This window comes from Pelobates fuscus, chromosome 2 (assembly GCF_036172605.1).
Source record: "Pelobates fuscus isolate aPelFus1 chromosome 2, aPelFus1.pri, whole genome shotgun sequence".
Classification (NCBI taxonomy): domain Eukaryota; kingdom Metazoa; phylum Chordata; class Amphibia; order Anura; family Pelobatidae; genus Pelobates; species Pelobates fuscus.
Genome location: NC_086318.1, coordinates 354,153,707 through 354,180,477, shown reverse-complemented (window position 1 = coordinate 354,180,477; position 26,771 = coordinate 354,153,707). Strand labels below are relative to the sequence as shown.

At 42.0% G+C, this 26,771-nt stretch overlaps 23 non-coding genes across 23 annotated transcripts; all 23 read left to right on the top strand.

Annotated features, from left to right (window-relative positions):
• The first annotated feature begins 319 nt into the window (after positions 1 to 319).
• On the top strand, positions 320 to 460 carry LOC134592875 (U4 spliceosomal RNA). Its single transcript, XR_010089438.1, has one exon. It is a non-coding gene; the product is annotated as a U4 spliceosomal RNA (small nuclear RNA).
• Positions 461 to 939: 479 nt separating this feature from the next.
• Positions 940 to 1,106, top strand: LOC134590929 (U1 spliceosomal RNA). Its single transcript, XR_010087781.1, has one exon. It is a non-coding gene; the product is annotated as a U1 spliceosomal RNA (small nuclear RNA).
• Positions 1,107 to 9,471: 8,365 nt separating this feature from the next.
• LOC134593297 (U4 spliceosomal RNA) lies at positions 9,472 to 9,612 on the top strand. The gene has a single exon (XR_010089799.1). It is a non-coding gene; the product is annotated as a U4 spliceosomal RNA (small nuclear RNA).
• Positions 9,613 to 10,089: 477 nt separating this feature from the next.
• Positions 10,090 to 10,256, top strand: LOC134590665 (U1 spliceosomal RNA). The gene has a single exon (XR_010087554.1). It is a non-coding gene; the product is annotated as a U1 spliceosomal RNA (small nuclear RNA).
• Positions 10,257 to 11,155: 899 nt separating this feature from the next.
• LOC134593296 (U4 spliceosomal RNA) lies at positions 11,156 to 11,296 on the top strand. The gene has a single exon (XR_010089798.1). It is a non-coding gene; the product is annotated as a U4 spliceosomal RNA (small nuclear RNA).
• A 473-nt stretch (positions 11,297 to 11,769) lies between these two features.
• LOC134589968 (U1 spliceosomal RNA) lies at positions 11,770 to 11,936 on the top strand. Its single transcript, XR_010086963.1, has one exon. It is a non-coding gene; the product is annotated as a U1 spliceosomal RNA (small nuclear RNA).
• Positions 11,937 to 12,835: 899 nt separating this feature from the next.
• LOC134593079 (U4 spliceosomal RNA) lies at positions 12,836 to 12,976 on the top strand. The gene has a single exon (XR_010089613.1). It is a non-coding gene; the product is annotated as a U4 spliceosomal RNA (small nuclear RNA).
• A 478-nt stretch (positions 12,977 to 13,454) lies between these two features.
• LOC134589967 (U1 spliceosomal RNA) lies at positions 13,455 to 13,621 on the top strand. Its single transcript, XR_010086962.1, has one exon. It is a non-coding gene; the product is annotated as a U1 spliceosomal RNA (small nuclear RNA).
• An 899-nt stretch (positions 13,622 to 14,520) lies between these two features.
• Positions 14,521 to 14,661, top strand: LOC134592874 (U4 spliceosomal RNA). Its single transcript, XR_010089437.1, has one exon. It is a non-coding gene; the product is annotated as a U4 spliceosomal RNA (small nuclear RNA).
• Positions 14,662 to 15,138: 477 nt separating this feature from the next.
• Positions 15,139 to 15,305, top strand: LOC134590664 (U1 spliceosomal RNA). The gene has a single exon (XR_010087553.1). It is a non-coding gene; the product is annotated as a U1 spliceosomal RNA (small nuclear RNA).
• An 899-nt stretch (positions 15,306 to 16,204) lies between these two features.
• On the top strand, positions 16,205 to 16,345 carry LOC134593788 (U4 spliceosomal RNA). Its single transcript, XR_010090220.1, has one exon. It is a non-coding gene; the product is annotated as a U4 spliceosomal RNA (small nuclear RNA).
• A 473-nt stretch (positions 16,346 to 16,818) lies between these two features.
• Positions 16,819 to 16,985, top strand: LOC134589966 (U1 spliceosomal RNA). The gene has a single exon (XR_010086961.1). It is a non-coding gene; the product is annotated as a U1 spliceosomal RNA (small nuclear RNA).
• Positions 16,986 to 17,884: 899 nt separating this feature from the next.
• Positions 17,885 to 18,025, top strand: LOC134593078 (U4 spliceosomal RNA). Its single transcript, XR_010089612.1, has one exon. It is a non-coding gene; the product is annotated as a U4 spliceosomal RNA (small nuclear RNA).
• A 479-nt stretch (positions 18,026 to 18,504) lies between these two features.
• LOC134589965 (U1 spliceosomal RNA) lies at positions 18,505 to 18,671 on the top strand. The gene has a single exon (XR_010086960.1). It is a non-coding gene; the product is annotated as a U1 spliceosomal RNA (small nuclear RNA).
• Positions 18,672 to 19,570: 899 nt separating this feature from the next.
• Positions 19,571 to 19,711, top strand: LOC134592873 (U4 spliceosomal RNA). The gene has a single exon (XR_010089436.1). It is a non-coding gene; the product is annotated as a U4 spliceosomal RNA (small nuclear RNA).
• Positions 19,712 to 20,190: 479 nt separating this feature from the next.
• On the top strand, positions 20,191 to 20,357 carry LOC134590928 (U1 spliceosomal RNA). Its single transcript, XR_010087780.1, has one exon. It is a non-coding gene; the product is annotated as a U1 spliceosomal RNA (small nuclear RNA).
• Positions 20,358 to 21,256: 899 nt separating this feature from the next.
• LOC134593295 (U4 spliceosomal RNA) lies at positions 21,257 to 21,397 on the top strand. The gene has a single exon (XR_010089797.1). It is a non-coding gene; the product is annotated as a U4 spliceosomal RNA (small nuclear RNA).
• Positions 21,398 to 21,870: 473 nt separating this feature from the next.
• LOC134589964 (U1 spliceosomal RNA) lies at positions 21,871 to 22,037 on the top strand. The gene has a single exon (XR_010086959.1). It is a non-coding gene; the product is annotated as a U1 spliceosomal RNA (small nuclear RNA).
• An 899-nt stretch (positions 22,038 to 22,936) lies between these two features.
• On the top strand, positions 22,937 to 23,077 carry LOC134593076 (U4 spliceosomal RNA). The gene has a single exon (XR_010089611.1). It is a non-coding gene; the product is annotated as a U4 spliceosomal RNA (small nuclear RNA).
• Positions 23,078 to 23,562: 485 nt separating this feature from the next.
• LOC134589963 (U1 spliceosomal RNA) lies at positions 23,563 to 23,729 on the top strand. Its single transcript, XR_010086958.1, has one exon. It is a non-coding gene; the product is annotated as a U1 spliceosomal RNA (small nuclear RNA).
• An 899-nt stretch (positions 23,730 to 24,628) lies between these two features.
• LOC134592872 (U4 spliceosomal RNA) lies at positions 24,629 to 24,769 on the top strand. The gene has a single exon (XR_010089435.1). It is a non-coding gene; the product is annotated as a U4 spliceosomal RNA (small nuclear RNA).
• Positions 24,770 to 25,248: 479 nt separating this feature from the next.
• Positions 25,249 to 25,415, top strand: LOC134590925 (U1 spliceosomal RNA). Its single transcript, XR_010087779.1, has one exon. It is a non-coding gene; the product is annotated as a U1 spliceosomal RNA (small nuclear RNA).
• An 899-nt stretch (positions 25,416 to 26,314) lies between these two features.
• LOC134593294 (U4 spliceosomal RNA) lies at positions 26,315 to 26,455 on the top strand. The gene has a single exon (XR_010089796.1). It is a non-coding gene; the product is annotated as a U4 spliceosomal RNA (small nuclear RNA).
• Positions 26,456 to 26,771: the final 316 nt, after the last annotated feature.

Sequence of the window (26,771 nt, the reverse complement as noted above, 5' to 3'; positions counted from 1 at the left end):
TGTGTACTCTGCCTAATGGCTGCTGTAGTAGAATCTTGGCAAAACTGTTTCCAAAGAGAGAAAAAAAATTGTACAAGGTTTGCTGCAAGATATGGTTGCCCTCACTCTCTGTTATAGGTTTGGAACCATTCCAAGATGCCATATAAGAAGACCGAGGAATTTGTTGGGGTTTAAGCTTCCCTGTAGGAGGAAGCGGGCCTAATTAGAATATTGCCTCCCACAATCCTTTGCAATGGCTTATGGTCATGAACTTTTTCTCACCGCTGTCTTAAAGTGTCCTTACGTGGTAGCTCTTAAAAGCTGGCCCACTTGAACAGTTAACTTTGCGCAGTGGCAGTATCGTAGCCCATGAGGTCAATCCGAGGCGTGATTATTGCTAATTGAAAACTTTACCCAATACCCCGCCATGATGACTTGAAATACAGTCAGCATTGGCAATTTTTGACAGGCTCTAAGGAGACTGAAAGATTGGTTTAAAAAAAGTTTATGGCGCCCCATGTCTAGGGCGTGTCTTACGTGACTCCCGTTTCTTCCTGAGCTCTGTTGCACCATTCCTTCCGCTGGCTTCCTTGCATTTCCCTTTTACCTTTCTCTCCCACTGAATCCACTTGTTTCCGGCAGCACACTATTCTCACTACATGCTACGAATTCCCATCCTTCGGCTCATTGGCCTAGCATTTGCCTTTATGCAAATTGCTCCTTCGCACCCTGAATCCAGCTCAATTATTCACACCTAACCACCTGAAGGCACTAAAATTACTGGTAGCTAAGGAAAACAACGATCAGCCACGAGGTTTGGTAATCTTTTGTAGCCTTCTATCATTTGGATTATTTATTTGCTCTTCTTTTTTTTTTTTTTTTAAACTTGCTTTATTATTTCACCACAGCCTAAAGGAAAGGCTTCCCAGCGGGCGTGCCTTTGAATGTACCCATCATGTCATACTTACCTGGCAGGGGAGCAATAGCCATGATCCCTAAGGTGGCTCTCCCAGAGTGAGGCTGGTTCATTGCACTCCGTACCAGTTGACCTCTGCGATTTCCTCAAATGTGGGAAACTCAACTGCATAATTTATGGTAGTGGGGGACTGCGTTCGCGCTTTCCCCTGTGTTTGCTTGTTTGACAAAAATAGAGAACTTCACCAATTCTGACGAAGGATAATTTCAGCCACGGCACCCGTCTTCTTTGGCTCTTACTTTCCACATCAAGCAGGCAGCGACAATCATTTCCTAGGCTTGATCATTTTTATTATCTATGTTTTCTGGAGACCAGTTTTAAGCCAGAATTTCACTTTTTATTTTAACTTTTCAGCTTTTTTTTCATCATTTTTTTATCCTGACTTCTTTTGATTTATTGTATGCTTCAATGCAATGGAAGAAATAAAGAATTGGAGACCTATATTTTTTTTTTTATTTGATAAATTTTTATTGGGTTATAAGTATACAAATACAAAAAATGTTTTGGTAAAGCGAGTAAACATCGAGGTTGCATTTTCTAAACAACTTAGTTAATAAAACAGTAATAAGTTAATACATTACAACTTGTAAGATGACATATAGCTTCAACAGTGTACCATTTTACAAGTAATTTTAGAGTGAGGATGGTTAGGCAGGGAGAATATAATATTATAACATGAGCAAGAATCATATGCAGTGGGTTGTGTTATGTGAGGGTGTCGTCTCATGCAAAAGTAGAGGTTGAAATAAGAAGTAGTGTTTGAGAGCACTCTAATAGCAAGGTGGCTAGATGATAGCTGTTTGCCCATGAAAAGCAAGTCAAGTGTATTAACAATGAAGACTTTGTTTAGGGTTTCTACTTTATAGCCCTTGCCATAGTAGAGTCCTGCTACACCATGAGTAAATACAGTTTTTTAACATCAGTGATAGAAGGTATATGTAGGTGTGGGTGTTTGAATGAACATTTTGAATATGTTGGAGAACCAAGAATCTGGGTGACATGTTGAGTCAAAAAGTAAGGGTTGGGAACATTATGAGGAGAGGGGAGTAAGGAATTTACAGTAAGTTGGTCGAAGGTGAGAACGGGTGTATTTGGACCAAGGATCCCAGATGGAAAGGTATTTAGCATGTCTCCCTGTTTTGGAAGAGGTTATTCCCTCCATCAATTTAATATCTTCCACTTTCGTTATCCATTCCCTGATTGAGGGGGATTCGGCTTGTTTCCAGAGTTTGGGGATCAATTGGGAAGCTGCCATGACCAGGTTGCGGAACAAAATCAACTCTAGTGATTTAAAATCGGGCGGGGGTAATAGAAAGATATAGTGATTTGGGTCGATGATGAAAGTTTTATGGAAAATTAACTGGATAATTCTGTGGATTCTCGACCAGAATTTATTAATTATCGGGCATTGCCACCAGATATGAGCATGGTGTGCATTAGGAGCTTGACATCTCCAGCAAAGATGGGATGTTGCGGGATAGAACTTGCTGAGTTTGGCCGGAGTATTGTGCCAGCGGATTATTCTTTTGTAGTTACATTCCTGAGCGTGAGTTGAGATAGTGGATTTATGTACGGTATTAAAGATGTTTTTCCATTGCATTTCAGTAATGTTGGTAGAGAGTTCCTCTGTCCATCTTAGTGTAAAAGTCGGGGGAGTTTGAGTGTATGCCTCTCTAATTATGATGTAGAACGTTGAAAGAGTCTTTATCTTTGGAGGGTGAGTGGTGCAGATCGTTTCGAGTCTAGTGAGTGGTCTATTGCCCTCTGGTAGGAGACAATGGGATTTGATGAAGTGTTTTAGTTGATCATAGAAGAAGGATTGAATCCCTGTGTGTGAGTCAGATTTGGTGAGATCTCGCAATGGTTTAAGCTCCTTCCCGTTTAAGGCCTCATTTAATTTCAAGTAGGGTCCCGTGAATTTAAAGCCAAATTGTTTTCCTGATATTCCTTTATGCATAAGAGGATTTAGCGTTAGAGGATAAATTGGGGAGGGGAAGGGAGAGATATTTGTGTGTTTCCTCAGTTTGAGCCATATGCGGAATGTAGGAGATATTGTTGGGTGTTTAAATAAATTCCCTGTGAGTTGGGGAATATCTTGAAGCCAGGTATAAACCTGGAGTGGAAGGTCCAAAAAGCTATTTTCCAAAGTGACCCATTGGAGTGTAGTGTGGTTTCTATTCCATTCATAGATTCTTTGTAGGTGGGTAGATTTGTAATATGTTTCTATGTCTGGAAGGTTTAGGCCCCCTTGTTCCCTTCTTTTTATCAAGGTTTGGTATGCTAGTCTGGGAGGTTTGTGAGACCAAATAAACTTGAGGAAGAGTGATTTGACAGTGACGAAGAATTTCGTAGGAATTTTGAGTGGGATAGTTTGGAGGAGATAAAGTATTCGTGGAAGGATATTCATTTTAAGAATATTAACACGACAAAGTAGGCTAAAACAAGGTTTATGCCACCTAGTAAGGTCTTTTGTGATGTCGTCTATCAGCGGTGGGAAGTTAATCGCGTAGGTATTATCTAGAATGCTGGGAATGTGAATTCCTAAATATTTAATTGATTTGGTTGTCCAGTTGAAGGGGAATTGGGATCTAATAGCTTTATTTGTCTGATCTGATGAACAAATAGGCATTAGGTCACATTTAGTAAGGTTGGCTTGAAAGAATGAAAGTTTGCCGTATGTTTCCATTTCTGTAATGATGGCGGGAATAGTCGTTATTGGGTTTGAAATGGTGAAGAGAAGGTCGTCTGCGAAAGCGGTGACTTTGTAGTTCTGTTTATTGACTTGAATTCCCTGTATTAAGTTATTATCCCTTATACCTTGGAGGAATGGTTCCAGGACTAGAATAAACAATAGTGGTGATAGAGGGCACCCCTGTCTCGTGCCGTTTGTTATGCTCACTGATTTTGAGAGTTGACCGTTAATTCTCAGTTTTGCTGTAGGCTTAGAGTAGATCATATTGATCCATTCCAGCCATCTGTCTCCGAAATTTAAGAATCTAAGGGTATATTTCAGCAGCGACCAATTAACCCTGTCAAAGGCTTTCTCGGCATCAATAGCCAATAAAGCACTTTGAGTCTTGTGTGTGTGGGCCCAGTGAATAATGTTAATAATTTTTGTGGTATTGTTTTTAGCTTCCCTACCCATAACAAATCCGGCTTGATCAGGGTGAATTAGTGTTGGTATAATGGGTTTGAGTCTATTTGCCATGATTTTGGTTAGAATCTTTAGATCGATATTGATTAGGGAAATTGGTCTATAATTACCACAGATTGTTGTATCTTTTCCTGGTTTAGGAATTACTGTAATGGTTGCTTCGAGAGAAGAGTTTGGAATATGTGACGCTATGTGTGGCATGTTGTAGGCATTGATGAAAGGTTGTGCCAGTATATGTGAAAGTTCTTTATAGTATTTCCCTGTAAAGCCGTCGGGGCCTGGGCTTTTACCTAGTGGGAGTGATTTGACTGTATCATAAAATTCCTCTGTGGTTATAGGGCTATCTAGGAAGGCAATTTCGTTACTTGGAATAGTATGTTTTATCCTAGATTTTAGAAAGGTTAGTATACTTTCTGACGTGGGTTTTGTATTAGAGAGGTTATATAGTTGGGAGTAAAAGTTGTGAAAAGAGTCTAAAATATCTGACATATGGCACGAGAGGGAGCCATCTTCTTTCCTGATTTCAGGAATGAAAGAGGATTGTCTTTCTGTCTGTATAGATCTAGCTAGAAGTTTACCGGCCTTGCCACCTTGGGAGTAATATAGGTTTTTCGTTAGAGATAGTTTACGTTTGGCATGTAGATGTAGAATAGCCGAGAGTTCAGAACGTTTATCTGAGAGTGTTTTAAAGTCATCTATTGTAAGAGATTTTTTGTGGTTACATTCCAGGTGTTTAATTTCCCTGGTGAGAAGTTCTACTTTTTTGTCTCTGTTCTTTTTTAGAATTGATGCTGCTTTAATCAGTTCCCCTCTAGTGACTGCCTTGTGGGCTTCCCACGTCATAATTGGGGTTGTGTCTGGATGGGTATTTTCAATGAAATAAATAGATGTTAGTTTACGCAATTTTGTTAATACCTCCTTATCGTTCAAGATAAGGTCATTTAGTTTCCACTGGGATAAGGGCATATTTACTGCTGGGATGGAAATGGTGAGGGTCATAGAGGCGTGGTCTGACCATGTAATCTGACCGTACGTGGCGGATTTAATGAGAGAGAGGTATCTATGTTGGAGGAATATGGTGTCAATCCTAGAGTAAGTACCTGCTGGGTGGGAGAAGGAGTAATCTTTTTGCGTTGGGTGTATAGCTCTCCAACTATCATAAAATTGGGCCTCGGCAAGAGATTTTTTAAGTAGAGTTCGTGTTTGGGTCTGGTAGTTTCTAGACTTAGAAGTGGTATCTAAGTTCTCATCTAGAGGGATATTGAAGTCACCTCCCATAATGAGGATACCATCTTGAAACATGTTGAGTTTATGTAGTATTTTTGTGAGAGTGTGATTCTGTTTTTTATTGGGAAGGTAAAGGTTTGCCAGAGTGAGCTGGGTGTTGCCAATTTTGCCCTTGACAAACACAAATCTCCCAGAGTCATCTGCCAAGTGGTCTTGGTAAGTGAATGATAAATGCTGGTTTATGAGAATTGCAACTCCCCGAGATTTGGATTCAGAGAAATGGCTAAAGTAGCCCACTGGATAGTCTTTATTACGCAGATTGGGTGGGGATTTTTTCTTAAAATGCGTCTCTTGGATAAACACAATCTGTGCTTTGTTCCTTTTAAAGTCTGTAAGTGCTATGTTACGTTTTTCAGGGGTGTTTAAACCTCTTGCATTTTGTGTAAGAATATTTAGGGTGGTCATGTTCGTCTTTGGTTTCTTTGGATTTGTTGGTGTCTGGGAGAGTGGTGGGAGTGGGTGGGAGTGCTGTTTGGTAGGAGACTAGATGGAATTAGTGTATCGTAATCAAACGTAAGTTTGTTGTTACGTCAGAGAGATGTTACTTGGATTGTTTAACTTCAAGTCTTAGCTTATCTTACTGTAGCTGTCTATGGAAAATGGGATATGTGTCCGTATCCTGGTTCTCCACTGTGTAAGTTATCGCCTATCCGATTTGTTGGTGGGACAAAGTGTAAAAAATATTATAATGTGTCCAAAAAAGAAAAAAAAAAAAAGAAAATTGGTACAGAATATTTACAATGTATCAAGCAATAGCGTAATGTCACTTATATTATACAAGAATTAATAACAATTTTTTAACAAAAAAGATAAAAAAAGGAAAAAAGATAACCTCGTAGAAAAGAGTAAAGTTTTTGGTGGTGATGTGTAGAATCTCCACTTATTAGATAAACACGAATTTATTTGACTCGCTAGTAATGGTCTAAGTTAGAACTAATGGGGGAATAAAGGAGGGGAAGAAGTAGAATGAGTATAAGGATGGAGGAGAGGGGGAGGTAGTGGAGAAAGAGTGAACAGGAAGGAGTAGGGGTAAGGAGAGAAAGATAATAAGTTTTCCTAGTGGAAATGAAGTTCAGTCTCGACACAGGAGATTGAACCAAAAAATAAATGGGGTCGTAACGTAGCGTTGGCGCTAGAGACCCAAGCCTAAATCCTATATATTTTTTTTTTTTTTTTTTGCTAGTTGTAGTGGAGAGGAGCCGCAGAAACTTCAATTAATTAATTTCTCCTCTAGTTAGTATTAAGTAGGGCGTTCTTTTGAAACCTATTCTATGTTGAAAAAAAAAGAAAAATTAAGATTACCATAAAGGTCATAATGATTACTTGTAGGTGGTAAGGCCTCGACAGTTAACTGCAGAGAGTACACATAGTATTTACTTTAAGGGGCATAAGAATTGTGTAGTTAATAATCTTTTTGTGCCTAAGTTCTGACTGTTGGGTCACCAGTATTTGTCCATATCAGGTCTGGTGAGGAATGGTGGAAGGTATCTACACCATTATACATGTTACTTTAGAGATATTCTAGGGTTAGACCGCCTAAATTAGCGGTTGGTTAGAGATATGCAAAATTCCTATAGCGTTATGTTACTCAGATAGTAAAACCTGGTAGTTTCATTACCAAATATTATAGATGTTTAAACATGTTTACAACGAGCTGCTCTTAAGATTTATGTGTCGGTTATCTCCCTGTGTTAGTGCAAACTCAGGAGTTACACTTTATAAGTAATAACAGGTGCCTTGTAGTGTGGTTCAGTTAGATAAGCAGCAATCATTGGAGAGTCTAAACAATAGCAATATTGACATACTGAGGGTGAGATAACAACAGTCTACTGCTTTGGTCTAGCCGATTAGAGTAATAGAACAGATACTATTTAGGATTTCTATACTCGGCATCTTACTTTGGCAACATAAAATCATAATTAACATGTCAGTTAAATAGAAAAAAAAGAAAAAAAAAAGGGATTATTATACGACCTGTGAGGCCTGGTTTCCTGTAGCCTCTATTAGGAATGGTCTAAGTAGGATATCAGTGAGAGTCACATATGAGGAAAGTTCTCTAGGTAAAAAGTTGTGACTAGAGATAAATTATGAAGGTCCAGTTGATAAGTCTCAGTTCCGATGAATAGGTTGCTTTTCAAGTAATGTTTCCCTTCAGTTTAGAGGAGGAGAATTATTCGGTGTTTGTTTCGCGGTTTTCAGTTTGTTCCAATGTCTTGCGGGCGTTGTCTCTGAGGTGTATTTTCAGTCGGGATTCTATTCTGTCTCTGGTTCGGGGAAAGGAACCTCTGATCCGGTCGTCTTTTTCTTGCTGGAGTGGACCACTTATTTCGCTGGGATTGATGGAGTGAGTCTTGATTTGGGGGTGGTGTATTCCAATCAATGACCGTAGTGGTAGGGAGGTCTAGGGCTCTGAGGAATGGAGCGACATCCAGGAATGACGTGATAGAGTGAACTATTCCCTTGGCGGTTACAATCAGCGCAAAGGGGAATCCCTAACGGTATCTAATATTTCTCTGTCGGAGTAATTCTGTGACAGGTTTTAGGGCCCTTCTTGCCTGAAGGGTGTACCATGACAGATCTGGGAAGATTTGGATGGGGTTGCCCTGGAACAGTAGGGGTTGAGATGTGTCCCTGATGGCTTTCACTATATTATCTTTTATGTTGTAGTAGTGAAGTCTACAAATTATGTCTCTTGGTGAGTCTTGTGTTATGCCTCTCGGGCGGAGAGATCTATGGGCTCTATCTAGCAATATTGGATTATCTGCGGGGGAACCAAGGATTAGGTTAAATAGCTCAGCGAGTATTAGCGTTATGTCCTCACCTTGGGCCTCCGGTATCCCCCTGATTCTCAGATTATTTCTTCTTCCTCTATTATCGAGGTCGTCGATGTGTCTCTGGGTTGCAGCCCAATTCATAATTTGTGAGTCCAATGTTGTTGCTATATTGGTAATTTGGGCTTGTAATACGTCTTTTTCTTCTTCCAGATCCGATACCCGTAAGTTGAGCTGTTGGACGTCTGTGCCCATAACTTCCAGTTTGGATTGGAATGAGGTTTCTATTTTTCCCAGCGTTTGCTGTATTTGTTGGATATCAGCCTTCGATGGTAAGTTTTTGATCAGAGTTCTAATATCTAATTCGTCTTGTTTATCTGTTAATTGTGAGTTTTCAGAGTAACAGGGACTATGTGATAATGAATTCGAAGGGGAGTCCATTTCCGCCATGTTTTGGGCCGCGGCCGCGGCCTCCGACGCACGGTCAGGATTTTCTCTAAAATAGCGGGTTAACGAACCCGATTTGGATACAGGCGTCTTCCCTGTGTTGCCTTGAGGGTTATTCTGTTTTCTGTGATTGCCCATGTTTTATGGTTCTCTCCGATTGCTGTGGATTAGGCTCGGGTCAGAAGCAGAGGGCTTAATGTGCGTCCATCAAGCTCGGCGGTTGGCCACGCCCCCCCCTTGGAGACCTATATTACGTCTTCCAACAGAACGTAACGTTTGATTGAATTTCTGGGAAAAAAAGATTTTCTGGATCAAGGCAGTGAATTGCCGCTTGAGACAATCAGACCAAACCTTAGGAATAGCTGGGTGGTCGCTAGCACTTACTAATGAACACCATGGAATTTTGAAAAAGCCACCACAAATGTTCTTTCAGCCCTGTTGAGTGTGGATGAAGAGAAGACAGGTGCTAGGCAAGGGTCATTCCTATCGATGGAGTCATGAAATGTGTGACTTTGGGGACGAACGTAGACCAGCGGATTGTGTACTCTGCCTAATGGCTGCTGTAGTAGAATCTTGGCAAAACTGTTTCCAAAGAGAGAAAAAAAATTGTACAAGGTTTGCTGCAAGATATGGTTGCCCTCACTCTCTGTTATAGGTTTGGAACCATTCCAAGATGCCATATAAGAAGACCGAGGAATTTGTTGGGGTTTAAGCTTCCCTGTAGGAGGAAGCGGGCCTAATTAGAATATTGCCTCCCATAATCCTTTGCAATGGCTTATGGTCATGAACTTTTTCTCACCGCTGTCTTAAAGTGTCCTTACGTGGTAGCTCTTAAAAGCTGGCCCACTTGAACAGCTAGCTTTGCGCAGTGGCAGTATCGTAGCCCATGAGGTCAATCCGAGGCGTGATTATTGCTAATTGAAAACTTTACCCAATACCCTGCCATGATGACTTGAAATACAGTCAGCATTGGCAATTTTTGACAGGCTCTAAGGAGATTGAAAGATTGGTTTAATAAAAGTTTATGGCGCCCCATGTCTAGGGCGTGTCTTACGTGACTCCCGTTTCTTCCTGAGCTCTGTTGCACCATTCCTTCCGCTGGCTTCCTTGCATTTCCCTTTTACCTTTCTCTCCCACTGAATCCACTTGTTTCCGGCAGCACACTATTCTCACTACATGCTACGAATTCCCATCCTTCGGCTCATTGGCCTAGCATTTGCCTTTATGCAAATTGCTCCTTCGCACCCTGAATCCAGCTCAATTATTCACACCTAACCACCTGAAGGCACTAAAATTACTGGTAGCTAAGGAAAACAACGATCAGCCACGAGGTTTGGTAATCTTTTGTAGCCTTCTATCATTTGGATTATTTATTTGCTCTTCTTTTTTTTTTTTTTTAACTTGCTTTATTATTTCACCACAGCCTAAAGGAAAGGCTTCCCATCGGGCGTGCCTTTGAATGTACCCGTCATGTCATACTTACCTGGCAGGGGAGCAATAGCCATGCTCCCTAAGGTGGCTCTCCCAGAGTGAGGCTGGTTCATTGCACTCCGTACCAGTTGACCTCTGCGATTTCCTCAAATGTGGGAAACTCGACTGCATAATTTATGGTAGTGGGGGACTGCGTTCGCGCTTTCCCCTGTGTTTGCTTGTTTGACAAAAATAGAGAACTTCACCAATTCTGACGAAGGATAATTTCAGCCACGGCACCCGTCTTCTTTGGCTCTTACTTTCCACATCAAGCAGGCAGCGACAATCATTTCCTAGGCTTGATCATTTTTATTATCTATGTTTTCTGGAGACCAGTTTTAAGCCAGAATTTCACTTTTTATTTTAACTTTTCAGCTTTTTTTTCATCATTTTTTTATCCTGACTTCTTTTGATTTATTGTATGCTTCAATGCAATGGAAGAAATAAAGAATTGGAGACCTATATTACGTCTTCCAACAGAACGTAACGTTTGATTGAATTTCTGGGAAAAAAAGATTTTCTGGATCAAGGCAGTGAATTGCCGCTTGAGACAATCAGACCAAACCTTAGGAATAGCTGGGTGGTCGCTAGCACTTACTAATGAACACCATGGAATTTTGAAAAAGCCACCACAAATGTTCTTTCAGCCCTGTTGAGTGTGGATGAAGAGAAGACAGGTGCTAGGCAAGGGTCATTCCTATCGATGGAGTCATGAAATGTGTGACTTTAGGGACGAACGTAGACCAGCGGATTGTGTACTCTGCCTAATGGCTGCTGTAGTAGAATCTTGGCAAAACTGTTTCCAAAGAGAGAAAAAAAATTGTACAAGGTTTGCTGCAAGATATGGTTGCCCTCACTCTCTGTTATAGGTTTGGAACCATTCCAAGATGCCATATAAGAAGACCGAGGAATTTGTTGGGGTTTAAGCTTCCCTGTAGGAGGAAGCGGGCCTAATTAGAATATTGCCTCCCATAATCCTTTGCAATGGCTTATGGTCATGAACTTTTTCTCACCGCTGTCTTAAAGTGTCCTTACGTGGTAGCTCTTAAAAGCTGGCCCACTTGAACAGCTAGCTTTGCGCAGTGGCAGTATCGTAGCCCATGAGGTCAATCCGAGGCGTGATTATTGCTAATTGAAAACTTTACCCAATACCCTGCCATGATGACTTGAAATACAGTCAGCATTGGCAATTTTTGACAGGCTCTAAGGAGACTGAAAGATTGGTTTAATAAAAGTTTATGGCGCCCCATGTCTAGGGCGTGTCTTACGTGACTCCCGTTTCTTCCTGAGCTCTGTTGCACCATTCCTTCCGCTGGCTTCTTAGCATTTCCCTTTTACCTTTCTCTCCCACTGAATTCACTTGTTTCCGGCAGCACACTATTCTCACTACATGCTACGAATTCCCATCCTTCGGCTCATTGGCCTAGCATTTGCCTTTATGCAAATTGCTCCTTCGCACCCTGAATCCAGCTCAATTATTCACACCTAACCACCTGAAGGCACTAAAATTACTGGTAGCTAAGGAAAACAACGATCAGCCACGAGGTTTGGTAATCTTTTGTAGCCTTCTATCATTTGGATTATTTATTTGCTTTTTTTTTTTTTTTAAACTTACTTTATTATTTCACCACAGCCTAAAGGAAAGGCTTCCCAGCGGGCGTGCCTTTGAATGTACCCGTCATGTCATACTTACCTGGCAGGGGAGCAATAGCCATGATCCCTAAGGTGGCTCTCCCAGAGTGAGGCTGGTTCATTGCACTCCGTACCAGTTGACCTCTGCGATTTCCTCAAATGTGGGAAACTCGACTGCATAATTTATGGTAGTGGGGGACTGCGTTCGCGCTTTCCCCTGTGTTTGCTTGTTTGACAAAAATAGAGAACTTCACCAATTCTGACGAAGGATAATTTCAGTCACGGCACCCGTCTTCTTTGGCTCTTACTTTCCGCATCAAGCAGGCAGCGACAATCATTTCCTAGGCTTGATCATTTTTATTATCTATGTTTTCTGGAGACCAGTTTTAAGCCAGAATTTCACTTTTTATTTTAACTTTTCAGCTTTTTTTTCATCATTTTTTTATCCTGACTTCTTTTGATTTATTGTATGCTTCAATGCAATGGAAGAAATAAAGAATTGGAGACCTATATTACGTCTTCCAACAGAACGTAACGTTTGATTGAATTTCTGGGAAAAAAAAAATTTCTGGATCAAGGCAGTGAATTGCCGCTTGAGACAATCAGACCAAACCTTAGGAATAGCTGGGTGGTCGCTAGCACTTACTAATGAACACCATGGAATTTTGAAAAAGCCACCACAAATGTTCTTTCAGCCCTGTTGAGTGTGGATGAAGAGAAGACAGGTGCTAGGCAAGGGTCATTCCTATCGATGGAGTCATGAAATGTGTGACTTTGGGGACGAACGTAGACCAGCGGATTGTGTACTCTGCCTAATGGCTGCTGTAGTAGAATCTTGGCAAAACCGTTTCCAAAGAGAGAAAAAAAATTGTACAAGGTTTGCTGCAAGATATGGTTGCCCTCACTCTCTGTTATAGGTTTGGAACCATTCCAAGATGCCATATAAGAAGACCGAGGAATTTGTTGGGGTTTAAGCTTCCCTGTAGGAGGAAGCGGGCCTAATTAGAATATTGCCTCCCACAATCCTTTGCAATGGCTTATGGTCATGAACTTTTTCTCACCGCTGTCTTAAAGTGTCCTTACGTGGTAGCTCTTAAAAGCTGGCCCACTTGAACAGTTATCTTTGCGCAGTGGCAGTATCGTAGCCCATGAGGTCAATCCGAGGCGTGATTATTGCTAATTGAAAACTTTACCCAATACCCCGCCATGATGACTTGAAATACAGTCAGCATTGGCAATTTTTGACAGGCTCTAAGGGGACTGAAAGATTGGTTTAAAAAAAGTTTATGGCGCCCCATGTCTAGGGCGTGTCTTACGTGACTCCCGTTTCTTCCTGAGCTCTGTTGCACCATTCCTTCCGCTGGCTTCCTTGCATTTCCCTTTTACCTTTCTCTCCCACTGAATCCACTTGTTTCCGGCAGCACACTATTCTCACTACATGCTACGAATTCCCATCCTTCGGCTCATTGGCCTAGCATTTGCCTTTATGCAAATTGCTCCTTCGCACCCTGAATCCAGCTCAATTATTCACACCTAACCACCTGAAGGCACTAAAATTACTGGTAGCTAAGGAAAACAACGATCAGCCACGAGGTTTGGTAATCTTTTGTAGCCTTCTATCATTTGGATTATTTATTTGCTCTTCTTTTTTTTTTTTTTTAAACTTGCTTTATTATTTCACCACAGCCTAAAGGAAAGGCTTCCCAGCGGGCGTGCCTTTGAATGTACCCGTCATGTCATACTTACCTGGCAGGGGAGCAATAGCCATGATCCCTAAGGTGGCTCTCCCAGAGTGAGGCTGGTTCATTGCACTCCGTACCAGTTGACCTCTGCGATTTCCTCAAATGTGGGAAACTCGACTGCATAATTTATGGTAGTGGGGGACTGCGTTCGCGCTTTCCCCTGTGTTTGCTTGTTTGACAAAAATAGAGAACTTCACCAATTCTGATGAAGGATAATTTCAGCCACGGCACCCGTCTTCTTTGGCTCTTACTTTCCACATCAAGCAGGCAGCGACAATCATTTCCTAGGCTTGATCATTTTTATTATCTATGTTTTCTGGAGACCAGTTTTAAGCCAGAATTTCACTTTTTATTTTAACTTTTCAGCTTTTTTTTCATCATTTTTTTATCCTGACTTCTTTTGATTTATTGTATGCTTCAATGCAATGGAAGAAATAAAGAATTGGAGACCTATATTACGTCTTCCAACAGAACGTAACGTTTGATTGAATTTCTGGGAAAAAAAGATTTTCTGGATCAAGGCAGTGAATTGCCGCTTGAGACAATCAGACCAAACCTTAGGAATAGCTGGGTGGTCGCTAGCACTTACTAATGAACACCATGGAATTTTGAAAAAGCCACCACAAATGTTCTTTCAGCCCTGTTGAGTGTGGATGAAGAGAAGACAGGTGCTAGGCAAGGGTCATTCCTATCGATGGAGTCATGAAATGTGTGACTTTGGGGACGAACGTAGACCAGCGGATTGTGTACTCTGCCTAATGGCTGCTGTAGTAGAATCTTGGCAAAACTGTTTCCAAAGAGAGAAAAAAAATTGTACAAGGTTTGCTGCAAGATATGGTTGCCCTCACTCTCTGTTATAGGTTTGGAACCATTCCAAGATGCCATATAAGAAGACCGAGGAATTTGTTGGGGTTTAAGCTTCCCTGTAGGAGGAAGCGGGCCTAATTAGAATATTGCCTCCCACAATCCTTTGCAATGGCTTATGGTCATGAACTTTTTCTCACCGCTGTCTTAAAGTGTCCTTACGTGGTAGCTCTTAAAAGCTGGCCCACTTGAACAGTTAACTTTGCGCAGTGGCAGTATCGTAGCCCATGAGGTCAATCCGAGGCGTGATTATTGCTAATTGAAAACTTTACCCAATACCCCGCCATGATGACTTGAAATACAGTCAGCATTGGCAATTTTTGACAGGCTCTAAGGAGACTGAAAGATTGGTTTAATAAAAGTTTATGGCGCCCCATGTCTAGGGCGTGTCTTACGTGACTCCCGTTTCTTCCTGAGCTCTGTTGCACCATTCCTTCCGCTGGCTTCCTTGCATTTCCCTTTTACCTTTCTCTCCCACTGAATCCACTTGTTTCCGGCAGCACACTATTCTCACTACATGCTACGAATTCCCATCCTTCGGCTCATTGGCCTAGCATTTGCCTTTATGCAAATTGCTCCTTCGCACCCTGAATCCAGCTCAATTATTCACACCTAACCACCTGAAGGCACTAAAATTACTGGTAGCTAAGGAAAACAACGATCAGCCACGAGGTTTGGTAATCTTTTGTAGCCTTCTATCATTTGGATTATTTATTTGCTCTTCTTTTTTTTTTTTTTTAACTTGCTTTATTATTTCACCACAGCCTAAAGGAAAGGCTTCCCATCGGGCGTGCCTTTGAATGTACCCGTCATGTCATACTTACCTGGCAGGGGAGCAATAGCCATGCTCCCTAAGGTGGCTCTCCCAGAGTGAGGCTGGTTCATTGCACTCCGTACCAGTTGACCTCTGCGATTTCCTCAAATGTGGGAAACTCGACTGCATAATTTATGGTAGTGGGGGACTGCGTTCGCGCTTTCCCCTGTGTTTGCTTGTTTGACAAAAATAGAGAACTTCACCAATTCTGACGAAGGATAATTTCAGCCACGGCACCCGTCTTCTTTGGCTCTTACTTTCCACATCAAGCAGGCAGCGACAATCATTTCCTAGGCTTGATCATTTTTATTATCTATGTTTTCTGGAGACCAGTTTTAAGCCAGAATTTCACTTTTTATTTTAACTTTTCAGCTTTTTTTTCATCATTTTTTTATCCTGACTTCTTTTGATTTATTGTATGCTTCAATGCAATGGAAGAAATAAAGAATTGGAGACCTATATTACGTCTTCCAACAGAACGTAACGTTTGATTGAATTTCTGGGAAAAAAAGATTTTCTGGATCAAGGCAGTGAATTGCCGCTTGAGACAATCAGACCAAACCTTAGGAATAGCTGGGTGGTCGCTAGCACTTACTAATGAACACCATGGAATTTTGAAAAAGCCACCACAAATGTTCTTTCAGCCCTGTTGAGTGTGGATGAAGAGAAGACAGGTGCTAGGCAAGGGTCATTCCTATCGATGGAGTCATGAAATGTGTGACTTTGGGGACGAACGTAGACCAGCGGATTGTGTACTCTGCCTAATGGCTGCTGTAGTAGAATCTTGGCAAAACTGTTTCCAAAGAGAGAAAAAAAATTGTACAAGGTTTGCTGCAAGATATGGTTGCCCTCACTCTCTGTTATAGGTTTGGAACCATTCCAAGATGCCATATAAGAAGACCGAGGAATTTGTTGGGGTTTAAGCTTCCCTGTAGGAGGAAGCGGGCCTAATTAGAATATTGCCTCCCATAATCCTTTGCAATGGCTTATGGTCATGAACTTTTTCTCACCGCTGTCTTAAAGTGTCCTTACGTGGTAGCTCTTAAAAGCTGGCCCACTTGAACAGCTAGCTTTGCGCAGTGGCAGTATCGTAGCCCATGAGGTCAATCCGAGGCGTGATTATTGCTAATTGAAAACTTTACCCAATACCCTACCATGATGACTTGAAATACAGTCAGCATTGGCAATTTTTGACAGGCTCTAAGGAGACTGAAAGATTGGTTTAATAAAAGTTTATGGCGCCCCATGTCTAGGGCGTGTCTTACGTGACTCCCGTTTCTTCCTGAGCTCTGTTGCACCATTCCTTCCGCTGGCTTCTTAGCATTTCCCTTTTACCTTTCTCTCCCACTGAATTCACTTGTTTCCGGCAGCACACTATTCTCACTACATGCTACGAATTCCCATCCTTCGGCTCATTGGCCTAGCATTTGCCTTTATGCAAATTGCTCCTTCGCACCCTGAATCCAGCTCAATTATTCACACCTAACCACCTGAAGGCACTAAAATTACTGGTAGCTAAGGAAAACAACGATCAGCCACGAGGTTTGGTAATCTTTTGTAGCCTTCTATCATTTGGATTATTTATTTGCTTTTTTTTTTTTTTTAAATTTACTTTATTATTTCACCACAGCCTAAAGGAAAGGCTTCCCAGCGGGCGTGCCTTTGAATGTACCCGTCATGTCATACTTACCTGGCAGGGGAGCAATAGCCATGATCCCTAAGGTGGCTCTCCCAGAGTGAGGCTGGTTCATTGCACTCCGTACCAGTTGACCTCTGCGATTTCCTCAAATGTGGGAAACTCGACTGCATAATTTATGGTAGTGGGGGACTGCGTTCGCGCTTTCCCCTGTGTTTGCTTGTTTGACAAAAATAGAGAACTTCACCAATTCTGACGAAGGATAATTTCAGTCACGGCACCCGTCTTCTTTGGCTCTTACTTTCCGCATCAAGCAGGCAGCGACAATCATTTCCTAGGCTTGATCATTTTTATTATCTATGTTTTCTGGAGACCAGTTTTAAGCCAGAATTTCACTTTTTATTTTAACTTTTCAGCTTTTTTTTCATCATTTTTTTATCCTGACTTCTTTTGATTTATTGTATGCTTCAATGCAATGGAAGAAATAAAGAATTGGAGACCTATATTACGTCTTCCAACAGAACGTAACGTTTGATTGAATTTCTGGGAAAAAAAAAATTTCTGGATCAAGGCAGTGAATTGCCGCTTGAGACAATCAGACCAAACCTTAGGAATAGCTGGGTGGTCGCTAGCACTTACTAATGAACACCATGGAATTTTGAAAAAGCCACCACAAATGTTCTTTCAGCCCTGTTGAGTGTGGATGAAGAGAAGACAGGTGCTAGGCAAGGGTCATTCCTATCGATGGAGTCATGAAATGTGTGACTTTGGGGACGAACGTAGACCAGCGGATTGTGTACTCTGCCTAATGGCTGCTGTAGTAGAATCTTGGCAAAACCGTTTCCAAAGAGAGAAAAAAAATTGTACAAGGTTTGCTGCAAGATATGGTTGCCCTCACTCTCTGTTATAGGTTTGGAACCATTCCAAGATGCCATATAAGAAGACCGAGGAATTTGTTGGGGTTTAAGCTTCCCTGTAGGAGGAAGCGGGCCTAATTAGAATATTGCCTCCCACAATCCTTTGCAATGGCTTATGGTCATGAACTTTTTCTCACCGCTGTCTTAAAGTGTCCTTACGTGGTAGCTCTTAAAAGCTGGCCCACTTGAACAGTTATCTTTGCGCAGTGGCAGTATCGTAGCCCATGAGGTCAATCCGAGGCGTGATTATTGCTAATTGAAAACTTTACCCAATACCCCGCCATGATGACTTGAAATACAGTCAGCATTGGCAATTTTTGACAGGCTCTAAGGGGACTGAAAGATTGGTTTAAAAAAAGTTTATGGCGCCCCATGTCTAGGGCGTGTCTTACGTGACTCCCGTTTCTTCCTGAGCTCTGTTGCACCATTCCTTCCGCTGGCTTCCTTGCATTTCCCTTTTACCTTTCTCTCCCACTGAATCCACTTGTTTCCGGCAGCACACTATTCTCACTACATGCTACGAATTCCCATCCTTCGGCTCATTGGCCTAGCATTTGCCTTTATGCAAATTGCTCCTTCGCACCCTGAATCCAGCTCAATTATTCACACCTAACCACCTGAAGGCACTAAAATTACTGGTAGCTAAGGAAAACAACGATCAGCCACGAGGTTTGGTAATCTTTTGTAGCCTTCTATCATTTGGATTATTTATTTGCTCTTCTTTTTTTTTTTTTTTTAAACTTGCTTTATTATTTCACCACAGCCTAAAGGAAAGGCTTCCCAGCGGGCGTGCCTTTGAATGTACCCGTCATGTCATACTTACCTGGCAGGGGAGCAATAGCCATGATCCCTAAGGTGGCTCTCCCAGAGTGAGGCTGGTTCATTGCACTCCGTACCAGTTGACCTCTGCGATTTCCTCAAATGTGGGAAACTCGACTGCATAATTTATGGTAGTGGGGGACTGCGTTCGCGCTTTCCCCTGTGTTTGCTTGTTTGACAAAAATAGAGAACTTCACCAATTCTGATGAAGGATAATTTCAGCCACGGCACCCGTCTTCTTTGGCTCTTACTTTCCACATCAAGCAGGCAGCGACAATCATTTCCTAGGCTTGATCATTTTTATTATCTATGTTTTCTGGAGACCAGTTTTAAGCCAGAATTTCACTTTTTATTTTAACTTTTCAGCTTTTTTTTCATCATTTTTTTATCCTGACTTCTTTTGATTTATTGTATGCTTCAATGCAATGGAAGAAATAAAGAATTGGAGACCTATATTACGTCTTCCAACAGAACGTAACGTTTGATTGAATTTCTGGGAAAAAAAGATTTTCTGGATCAAGGCAGTGAATTGCCGCTTGAGACAATCAGACCAAACCTTAGGAATAGCTGGGTGGTCGCTAGCACTTACTAATGAACACCATGGAATTTTGAAAAAGCCACCACAAATGTTCTTTCAGCCCTGTTGAGTGTGGATGAAGAGAAGACAGGTGCTAGGCAAGGGTCATTCCTATCGATGGAGTCATGAAATGTGTGACTTTGGGGACGAACGTAGACCAGCGGATTGTGTACTCTGCCTAATGGCTGCTGTAGTAGAATCTTGGCAAAACTGTTTCCAAAGAGAGAAAAAAAATTGTACAAGGTTTGCTGCAAGATATGGTTGCCCTCACTCTCTGTTATAGGTTTGGAACCATTCCAAGATGCCATATAAGAAGACCGAGGAATTTGTTGGGGTTTAAGCTTCCCTGTAGGAGGAAGCGGGCCTAATTAGAATATTGCCTCCCACAATCCTTTGCAATGGCTTATGGTCATGAACTTTTTCTCACCGCTGTCTTAAAGTGTCCTTACGTGGTAGCTCTTAAAAGCTGGCCCACTTGAACAGTTAACTTTGCGCAGTGGCAGTATCGTAGCCCATGAGGTCAATCCGAGGCGTGATTATTGCTAATTGAAAACTTTACCCAATACCCCGCCATGATGACTTGAAATACAGTCAGCATTGGCAATTTTTGACAGGCTCTAAGGAGACTGAAAGATTGGTTTAAAAAAAGTTTATGGCGCCCCATGTCTAGGGCGTGTCTTACGTGACTCCCGTTTCTTCCTGAGCTCTGTTGCACCATTCCTTCCGCTGGCTTCCTTGCATTTCCCTTTTACCTTTCTCTCCCACTGAATCCACTTGTTTCCGGCAGCACACTATTCTCACTACATGCTACGAATTCCCATCCTTCGGCTCATTGGCCTAGCATTTGCCTTTATGCAAATTGCTCCTTCGCACCCTGAATCCAGCTCAATTATTCACACCTAACCACCTGAAGGCACTAAAATTACTGGTAGCTAAGGAAAACAACGATCAGCCACGAGGTTTGGTAATCTTTTGTAGCCTTCTATCATTTGGATTATTTATTTGCTCTTCTTTTTTTTTTTTTTTTAAACTTGCTTTATTATTTCACCACAGCCTAAAGGAAAGGCTTCCCAGCGGGCGTGCCTTTGAATGTACCCATCATGTCATACTTACCTGGCAGGGGAGCAATAGCCATGATCCCTAAGGTGGCTCTCCCAGAGTGAGGCTGGTTCATTGCACTCCGTACCAGTTGACCTCTGCGATTTCCTCAAATGTGGGAAACTCAACTGCATAATTTATGGTAGTGGGGGACTGCGTTCGCGCTTTCCCCTGTGTTTGCTTGTTTGACAAAAATAGAGAACTTCACCAATTCTGACGAAGGATAATTTCAGCCACGGCACCCGTCTTCTTTGGCTCTTACTTTCCACATCAAGCAGGCAGCGACAATCATTTCCTAGGCTTGATCATTTTTATTATCTATGTTTTCTGGAGACCAGTTTTAAGCCAGAATTTCACTTTTTATTTTAACTTTTCAGCTTTTTTTTCATCATTTTTTTATCCTGACTTCTTTTGATTTATTGTATGCTTCAATGCAATGGAAGAAATAAAGAATTGGAGACCTATATTACGTCTTCCAACAGAACGTAACGTTTGATTGAATTTCTGGGAAAAAAAGATTTTCTGGATCAAGGCAGTGAATTGCCGCTTGAGACAATCAGACCAAACCTTAGGAATAGCTGGGTGGTCGCTAGCACTTACTAATGAACACCATGGAATTTTGAAAAAGCCACCACAAATGTTCTTTCAGCCCTGTTGAGTGTGGATGAAGAGAAGACAGGTGCTAGGCAAGGGTCATTCCTATCGATGGAGTCATGAAATGTGTGACTTTGGGGACGAACGTAGACCAGCGGATTGTGTACTCTGCCTAATGGCTGCTGTAGTAGAATCTTGGCAAAACTGTTTCCAAAGAGAGAAAAAAAATTGTACAAGGTTTGCTGCAAGATATGGTTGCCCTCACTCTCTGTTATAGGTTTGGAACCATTCCAAGATGCCATATAAGAAGACCGAGGAATTTGTTGGGGTTTAAGCTTCCCTGTAGGAGGAAGCGGGCCTAATTAGAATATTGCCTCCCATAATCCTTTGCAATGGCTTATGGTCATGAACTTTTTCTCACCGCTGTCTTAAAGTGTCCTTACGTGGTAGCTCTTAAAAGCTGGCCCACTTGAACAGCTAGCTTTGCGCAGTGGCAGTATCGTAGCCCATGAGGTCAATCCGAGGCGTGATTATTGCTAATTGAAAACTTTACCCAATACCCTGCCATGATGACTTGAAATACAGTCAGCATTGGCAATTTTTGACAGGCTCTAAGGAGATTGAAAGATTGGTTTAATAAAAGTTTATGGCGCCCCATGTCTAGGGCGTGTCTTACGTGACTCCCGTTTCTTCCTGAGCTCTGTTGCACCATTCCTTCCGCTGGCTTCCTTGCATTTCCCTTTTACCTTTCTCTCCCACTGAATCCACTTGTTTCCGGCAGCACACTATTCTCACTACATGCTACGAATTCCCATCCTTCGGCTCATTGGCCTAGCATTTGCCTTTATGCAAATTGCTCCTTCGCACCCTGAATCCAGCTCAATTATTCACACCTAACCACCTGAAGGCACTAAAATTACTGGTAGCTAAGGAAAACAACGATCAGCCACGAGGTTTGGTAATCTTTTGTAGCCTTCTATCATTTGGATTATTTATTTGCTTTTTTTTTTTTTTTAAACTTACTTTATTATTTCACCACAGCCTAAAGGAAAGGCTTCCCAGCGGGCGTGCCTTTGAATGTACCCGTCATGTCATACTTACCTGGCAGGGGAGCAATAGCCATGATCCCTAAGGTGGCTCTCCCAGAGTGAGGCTGGTTCATTGCACTCCGTACCAGTTGACCTCTGCGATTTCCTCAAATGTGGGAAACTCGACTGCATAATTTATGGTAGTGGGGGACTGCGTTCGCGCTTTCCCCTGTGTTTGCTTGTTTGACAAAAATAGAGAACTTCACCAATTCTGACGAAGGATAATTTCAGTCACGGCACCCGTCTTCTTTGGCTCTTACTTTCCGCATCAAGCAGGCAGCGACAATCATTTCCTAGGCTTGATCATTTTTATTATCTATGTTTTCTGGAGACCAGTTTTAAGCCAGAATTTCACTTTTTATTTTAACTTTTCAGCTTTTTTTTCATCATTTTTTTATCCTGACTTCTTTTGATTTATTGTATGCTTCAATGCAATGGAAGAAATAAAGAATTGGAGACCTATATTACGTCTTCCAACAGAACGTAACGTTTGATTGAATTTCTGGGAAAAAAAAAAATTCTGGATCAAGGCAGTGAATTGCCGCTTGAGACAATCAGACCAAACCTTAGGAATAGCTGGGTGGTCGCTAGCACTTACTAATGAACACCATGGAATTTTGAAAAAGCCACCACAAATGTTCTTTCAGCCCTGTTGAGTGTGGATGAAGAGAAGACAGGTGCTAGGCAAGGGTCATTCCTATCGATGGAGTCATGAAATGTGTGACTTTGGGGACGAACGTAGACCAGCGGATTGTGTACTCTGCCTAATGGCTGCTGTAGTAGAATCTTGGCAAAACCGTTTCCAAAGAGAGAAAAAAAATTGTACAAGGTTTGCTGCAAGATATGGTTGCCCTCACTCTCTGTTATAGGTTTGGAACCATTCCAAGATGCCATATAAGAAGACCGAGGAATTTGTTGGGGTTTAAGCTTCCCTGTAGGAGGAAGCGGGCCTAATTAGAATATTGCCTCCCACAATCCTTTGCAATGGCTTATGGTCATGAACTTTTTCTCACCGCTGTCTTAAAGTGTCCTTACGTGGTAGCTCTTAAAAGCTGGCCCACTTGAACAGTTATCTTTGCGCAGTGGCAGTATCGTAGCCCATGAGGTCAATCCGAGGCGTGATTATTGCTAATTGAAAACTTTACCCAATACCCCGCCATGATGACTTGAAATACAGTCAGCATTGGCAATTTTTGACAGGCTCTAAGGGGACTGAAAGATTGGTTTAAAAAAAGTTTATGGCGCCCCATGTCTAGGGCGTGTCTTACGTGACTCCCGTTTCTTCCTGAGCTCTGTTGCACCATTCCTTCCGCTGGCTTCCTTGCATTTCCCTTTTACCTTTCTCTCCCACTGAATCCACTTGTTTCCGGCAGCACACTATTCTCACTACATGCTACGAATTCCCATCCTTCGGCTCATTGGCCTAGCATTTGCCTTTATGCAAATTGCTCCTTCGCACCCTGAATCCAGCTCAATTATTCACACCTAACCACCTGAAGGCACTAAAATTACTGGTAGCTAAGGAAAACAACGATCAGCCACGAGGTTTGGTAATCTTTTGTAGCCTTCTATCATTTGGATTATTTATTTGCTCTTCTTTTTTTTTTTTTTTTTTTTTTAAACTTGCTTTATTATTTCACCACAGCCTAAAGGAAAGGCTTCCCAGCGGGCGTGCCTTTGAATGTACCCGTCATGTCATACTTACCTGGCAGGGGAGCAATAGCCATGATCCCTAAGGTGGCTCTCCCAGAGTGAGGCTGGTTCATTGCACTCCGTACCAGTTGACCTCTGCGATTTCCTCAAATGTGGGAAACTCGACTGCATAATTTATGGTAGTGGGGGACTGCGTTCGCGCTTTCCCCTGTGTTTGCGTGTTTGACAAAAATAGAGAACTTCACCAATTCTGATGAAGGATAATTTCAGCCACGGCACCCGTCTTCTTTGGCTCTTACTTTCCACATCAAGCAGGCAGCGACAATCATTTCCTAGGCTTGATCATTTTTATTATCTATGTTTTCTGGAGACCAGTTTTAAGCCAGAATTTCACTTTTTATTTTAACTTTTCAGCTTTTTTTTCATCATTTTTTTATCCTGACTTCTTTTGATTTATTGTATGCTTCAATGCAATGGAAGAAATAAAGAATTGGAGACCTATATTACGTCTTCCAACAGAACGTAACGTTTGATTGAATTTCTGGGAAAAAAAGATTTTCTGGATCAAGGCAGTGAATTGCCGCTTGAGACAATCAGACCAAACCTTAGGAATAGCTGGGTGGTCGCTAGCACTTACTAATGAACACCATGGAATTTTGAAAAAGCCACCACAAATGTTCTTTCAGCCCTGTTGAGTGTGGATGAAGAGAAGACAGGTGCTAGGCAAGGGTCATTCCTATCGATGGAGTCATGAAATGTGTGACTTTGGGGACGAACGTAGACCAGCGGATTGTGTACTCTGCCTAATGGCTGCTGTAGTAGAATCTTGGCAAAACTGTTTCCAAAGAGAGAAAAAAAATTGTACAAGGTTTGCTGCAAGATATGGTTGCCCTCACTCTCTGTTATAGGTTTGGAACCATTCCAAGATGCCATATAAGAAGACCGAGGAATTTGTTGGGGTTTAAGCTTCCCTGTAGGAGGAAGCGGGCCTAATTAGAATATTGCCTCCCACAATCCTTTGCAATGGCTTATGGTCATGAACTTTTTCTCACCGCTGTCTTAAAGTGTCCTTACGTGGTAGCTCTTAAAAGCTGGCCCACTTGAACAGTTAACTTTGCGCAGTGGCAGTATCGTAGCCCATGAGGTCAATCCGAGGCGTGATTATTGCTAATTGAAAACTTTACCCAATACCCCGCCATGATGACTTGAAATACAGTCAGCATTGGCAATTTTTGACAGGCTCTAAGGAGACTGAAAGATTGGTTTAAAAAAAGTTTATGGCGCCCCATGTCTAGGGCGTGTCTTACGTGACTCCCGTTTCTTCCTGAGCTCTGTTGCACCATTCCTTCCGCTGGCTTCCTTGCATTTCCCTTTTACCTTTCTCTCCCACTGAATCCACTTGTTTCCGGCAGCACACTATTCTCACTACATGCTACGAATTCCCATCCTTCGGCTCATTGGCCTAGCATTTGCCTTTATGCAAATTGCTCCTTCGCACCCTGAATCCAGCTCAATTATTCACACCTAACCACCTGAAGGCACTAAAATTACTGGTAGCTAAGGAAAACAACGATCAGCCACGAGGTTTGGTAATCTTTTGTAGCCTTCTATCATTTGGATTATTTATTTGCTCTTCTTTTTTTTTTTTTTTTAAACTTGCTTTATTATTTCACCACAGCCTAAAGGAAAGGCTTCCCAGCGGGCGTGCCTTTGAATGTACCCATCATGTCATACTTACCTGGCAGGGGAGCAATAGCCATGATCCCTAAGGTGGCTCTCCCAGAGTGAGGCTGGTTCATTGCACTCCGTACCAGTTGACCTCTGCGATTTCCTCAAATGTGGGAAACTCAACTGCATAATTTATGGTAGTGGGGGACTGCGTTCGCGCTTTCCCCTGTGTTTGCTTGTTTGACAAAAATAGAGAACTTCACCAATTCTGACGAAGGATAATTTCAGCCACGGCACCCGTCTTCTTTGGCTCTTACTTTCCACATCAAGCAGGCAGCGACAATCATTTCCTAGGCTTGATCATTTTTATTATCTATGTTTTCTGGAGACCAGTTTTAAGCCAGAATTTCACTTTTTATTTTAACTTTTCAGCTTTTTTTTCATCATTTTTTTATCCTGACTTCTTTTGATTTATTGTATGCTTCAATGCAATGGAAGAAATAAAGAATTGGAGACCTATATTACGTCTTCCAACAGAACGTAACGTTTGATTGAATTTCTGGGAAAAAAAGATTTTCTGGATCAAGGCAGTGAATTGCCGCTTGAGACAATCAGACCAAACCTTAGGAATAGCTGGGTGGTCGCTAGCACTTACTAATGAACACCATGGAATTTTGAAAAAGCCACCACAAATGTTCTTTCAGCCCTGTTGAGTGTGGATGAAGAGAAGACAGGTGCTAGGCAAGGGTCATTCCTATCGATGGAGTCATGAAATGTGTGACTTTGGGGACGAACGTAGACCAGCGGATTGTGTACTCTGCCTAATGGCTGCTGTAGTAGAATCTTGGCAAAACTGTTTCCAAAGAGAGAAAAAAAATTGTACAAGGTTTGCTGCAAGATATGGTTGCCCTCACTCTCTGTTATAGGTTTGGAACCATTCCAAGATGCCATATAAGAAGACCGAGGAATTTGTTGGGGTTTAAGCTTCCCTGTAGGAGGAAGCGGGCCTAATTAGAATATTGCCTCCCATAATCCTTTGCAATGGCTTATGGTCATGAACTTTTTCTCACCGCTGTCTTAAAGTGTCCTTACGTGGTAGCTCTTAAAAGCTGGCCCACTTGAACAGCTAGCTTTGCGCAGTGGCAGTATCGTAGCCCATGAGGTCAATCCGAGGCGTGATTATTGCTAATTGAAAACTTTACCCAATACCCTGCCATGATGACTTGAAATACAGTCAGCATTGGCAATTTTTGACAGGCTCTAAGGAGATTGAAAGATTGGTTTAATAAAAGTTTATGGCGCCCCATGTCTAGGGCGTGTCTTACGTGACTCCCGTTTCTTCCTGAGCTCTGTTGCACCATTCCTTCCGCTGGCTTCCTTGCATTTCCCTTTTACCTTTCTCTCCCACTGAATCCACTTGTTTCCGGCAGCACACTATTCTCACTACATGCTACGAATTCCCATCCTTCGGCTCATTGGCCTAGCATTTGCCTTTATGCAAATTGCTCCTTCGCACCCTGAATCCAGCTCAATTATTCACACCTAACCACCTGAAGGCACTAAAATTACTGGTAGCTAAGGAAAA